This window comes from Corythoichthys intestinalis, chromosome 18 (genome assembly GCF_030265065.1).
Source record: "Corythoichthys intestinalis isolate RoL2023-P3 chromosome 18, ASM3026506v1, whole genome shotgun sequence".
Lineage (NCBI taxonomy): Eukaryota > Metazoa > Chordata > Actinopteri > Syngnathiformes > Syngnathidae > Corythoichthys > Corythoichthys intestinalis.
In genome coordinates, this window is record NC_080412.1 from 8,345,036 (window position 1) to 8,349,192 (window position 4,157).

Genomic DNA, 4,157 nt, shown 5'->3' on the forward strand with positions numbered 1-4,157 from the left:
CAGCAGCAGCAGCAGCCGCTGTAAGTACCTGTAATGTAAAAAGATGTCAGTGTTGTGGACGGTGGGGAACATGCCACTAATTTTGCTACTCACAGTCTGACCTGCATCAGAGTTAGCATAGCATCAAACTGTGTGAACCTGCAAAACTCGAGTACACTGCAACAACACACCTCCTTAAAACGAGTTAAATTCCCTTTTTTCCAGTGTAAATCTACCAGAAATACAGTAAGTAATCTAACTTGTCGTTCCTTGCATAGGTTAAGTAGTATCATTTATTATTCTCCTGTCCCCAGCAAAAAGTGTACACGCATGTTTTGCTGCTGTGGCGTCCCTACCAATGTTGAGACCAAACCTACGCCTGTATTTTTTTTTTGTGGTCGGAGGGTGTACTGGGAGCGGAAATCAATGGAAGGATTTCAGTACAATACAGGAGAAACATTTTGGACAGTGTAGTGCTTACCAGTGATTTGAAGTCATTGAATAGTTCGAAGTTTGTAGATGCTTTAAAGTTCTGTTGTTTCACCACTGATCAACAGGTGAAAGAGGAGGTGCATACAGTACCTGGCATGCTGTCCAACCACAAACTTATTTTCTGATGGTATCAGAAAACTTAGGCAAAGATGGACCAAGCACTGAAAAAAATATTTGTTGGATTTACTTGATAAAATCGTTGTAACAATTTGCACTTACTTTTATTAAGTACATTTTACTGCTTGTAGTACAGGAGGGCATTTAATAAAAAAAAAAGAAAAAGAAAAAACATTTTTAAACAGCAAAACCCTACCTGGAGGTGAGAGAGCACAATTAAAGACGTCATGTAGCATGTATCACTGAGTGTCAAGACACAGCTGTGAATGGCCACAGCCAGATTTTTGGATGATTTTATGGGTAAAACATGGTAATATAACAACGGTCGCGATGCAGAAATTGCAGACATCAAGAAGTGGTTGAGAGTTTCATTTTCATATATTTTCGCTTTTAAAGGCTTTTATTCAATTTTTCTTTGTTTGGATCGATTATTTATCATCTAAAATATTTGGAAAAATGTGAGAGTAACGAAAAAAAATACAATTAAGGGATGGTTATGAGGTAGATATCGTGACTTTTTTTACAGACGCTATTTTTTTCATTGTGACGTAATTTGTTTAAAAGTTTAAAATATGCGAGTGAAATTTTTTTTTTAAACTAAATATTAGACATCAATTAATGATTCAAAGCTAAAAATGACAGACTTTTCGAATAATAAATACGATTACTTACCTTCTTTTTATGGCTAGGTTGAAACAAAAACGGTTGGGCGACGTCTGTAAACGGGGGTTTCCAGGGTAAAACGGACCAATTAAAAATAATTCGGGGAGTTAATGCGCCATGAATCTGCTATGGCAGCATATAAAAAAATTAAACAGCAAAACCCTAACTGGAGGTGAGAACACGCGAGAGCAGAATTACAGACGCCACGACTTTAACGAGATATTATCTTTTCGATCCAAAAACTCTATGTAGCATGTATCACCGAGTGTCAAGACACAGCTGTGAATGGCCACAACCGGATGTTTTGGGGATTTTATGGGTGAAACCTGGTAATATAACAAAGGTTGCGATGCAGAAATCGCAGACATCAAGGAGTGGTTGAGATTTTTTCTTTTAATATATTTACCCTTTTAAATGGTTTTATTTTTCAATCTTTCTTTGTTTCGATCGATTATTTATCATCTAACGGATCAGGAAAAATGTGACAGTCACAAAAAAAATCCAATTAAGCGATAGTTATGAGGTAGATATCGGTGACTTTTTTACAGACGCTAATTTTACTGCTTGTAGTAAATTGCTACAAGCAGTAAAAGCAGTAAAATTTTATTCAAAAAAGTAAGTGCAAATTGTTACAATGATTTTATCAAGTACATCCACCAAATATTTTTTCAGTGAGTGCATTGAAAAGCAGGTTGACTGTTGGAAAATTATATAACTTTTTGTTTTTGTATCAAATAATCAAAATGGAGTGCAGGTTCTTATTGACTTACCCTTGTACATTATATATACAGTGAGATAGATAGATAGAGAGATAGATAGTGTTATACTTATATAGCGCTTTTCAGAAGCAGAAGTATTTGCACCCTTTGTGATTTTGCAAGTTCACCCACTTAGAAAATAGGTAGAGGTCTGAAATTTCAATTTTAGATGCATTTGCACTCATAGAGACATAATCTAAAAAAAATCCGGAATCACATTGTATGATATTTTCAAAAATAATTGCTTTGTGATTTACTGGGGTTCATAAGTATTTGTACCCCTGAGAAATAAATCCGCAATAATTATGATACACAAAGAGTTGCCAGTCTACCTTAAAAAAAGTCAACTTTTACCCCATTAGTAACCACCCACCCACCACCCATTTTAGCTCATAATTGTCACCCGTGGACCCCACAGTTAGTCATATCCAACTGCTACCATGGGCAAGACCAGAGAGCTTTCAAAAGACACCAGAGAAAAAAATGTTGAGCTCCTCAAAGCTTGAAAAGGCTATGGGACAATTGGAAAACAGCTTGGTGAGAATAAATCAACAGTTGCAGGAATTGTTAGAAAATGGAACGGGCTAAACATGACTGATAATCTACCTCGAACTGGAGCTCTATGTAAAATCTCTCCTTGTGAGACATGACTCATGATGAGAAAAGTGAGGCTCAGCCTAGAACTACACGGCAGGAACTGATCAATGACCTGAAGAGAGCTTAATGCAGTTTCAAAGGCTACTGTCAGTAAAACACTACTGTGCAATAGTGTAAAATCATGCATTGCTGAGAAGGTTCCCCCGTTAAAGCCAGTACATGTGGAGGCCCGCCTAAAGTTTGCCAGGGAACATCTGAATGATCTAGAGGGGTCATGGGAGAAAGTCATGTGGTCAGATGAAACCAAAGTAGAACTTTTTGGTGCAAACTTTACTCGTCGTGTGCAATACAGAGACACTTTCTCCAATTGTTGCAGAAGCAATCAGGACACTTCTACAACATCCAAAATCTACGAACACTGAGATCTCTTTCACCCCTGGGGCCCTGCCTCCAAGAATGTGAAATGATGGACTGCATTTCCTCAACATTGACTGGAAATGCATCACATGGCCTTCCCAAACTCTTTTAATTAACGGGGTTTACTTCAACAAAGGCTGTATTCCACTTGGCCTGCTGCTGCTCAACTGCTACTGGATCTCCCACGGGTCAAAAAGACCTAATAGGACTCCTTCATCTTGATGCCATTCTTCACTGCCGGTGCCAACCAACTGGTTGGCAGATTGCTGCCACGACAGGCACCAAAAACCTTATTATGACCACAGCCATATTAATTTGGAGTCAAAACTCTTTGCTTGATTAGAAATGAACCAGTAAAGTTTGTAATGAATATCCTCAATGCTCGTTGGATGAATAATGCTTCATTCCTGAAGATTTTTTTTCCTCGCCATAATTCAATGATTTTTTTTTTTTTTTTGCATTTCTTTGGCTTAATGCGGTTTTGTAATAGGTTTAATACAGTGTAATAACACCAGTTCATATAGATAACTGTGTGCTGAGAAAAAAAATACAATTATTTTAAGAAAAAAAAATCAAAGCAGTCACATTGTTATTATATAATGTTAACTGAGCATTGTTTTGTTCAAATAGTTTTTTTACTTGTAATTGAGTACATTTTTTGGATGACTTCAGTCATATTATTTTTGAAGTAACGTTACTCTTACTTGAATACAATTTTTGGCTACTCTACCCACCTCTGCTCAGAACATTGTAAATACTGGACAGTTTTATTTCTCTCGACTATACTCAAATAAAGGTTAAACCTGCTGTTGAGGCGTAAAAAAGTGGATTTATGAATTGTTACTGACATCTGGTGGTCAGATTGTGATAGTTGCCAGTTATCTTTTTTTTCTTTTTTTTCTTTTTTTGACACGAGCGAGTACGGTACTTGGAAAAATAATCCTTATGAGTATTTGAATCTAGGGTGGGTGGAAGTAGGCTTCCACACAAACAAACGAGCACGAAATATTCAAATTATGTAGAACCAATGATGAGATTAAGGTTCCAAATATTTTGAACAGAAGGAGGCAGTAATGCTCCGTACAGTTGACTGCCAACTACCGTAAAAAAACGTGAAGAAGTAGTTGTAGCGGT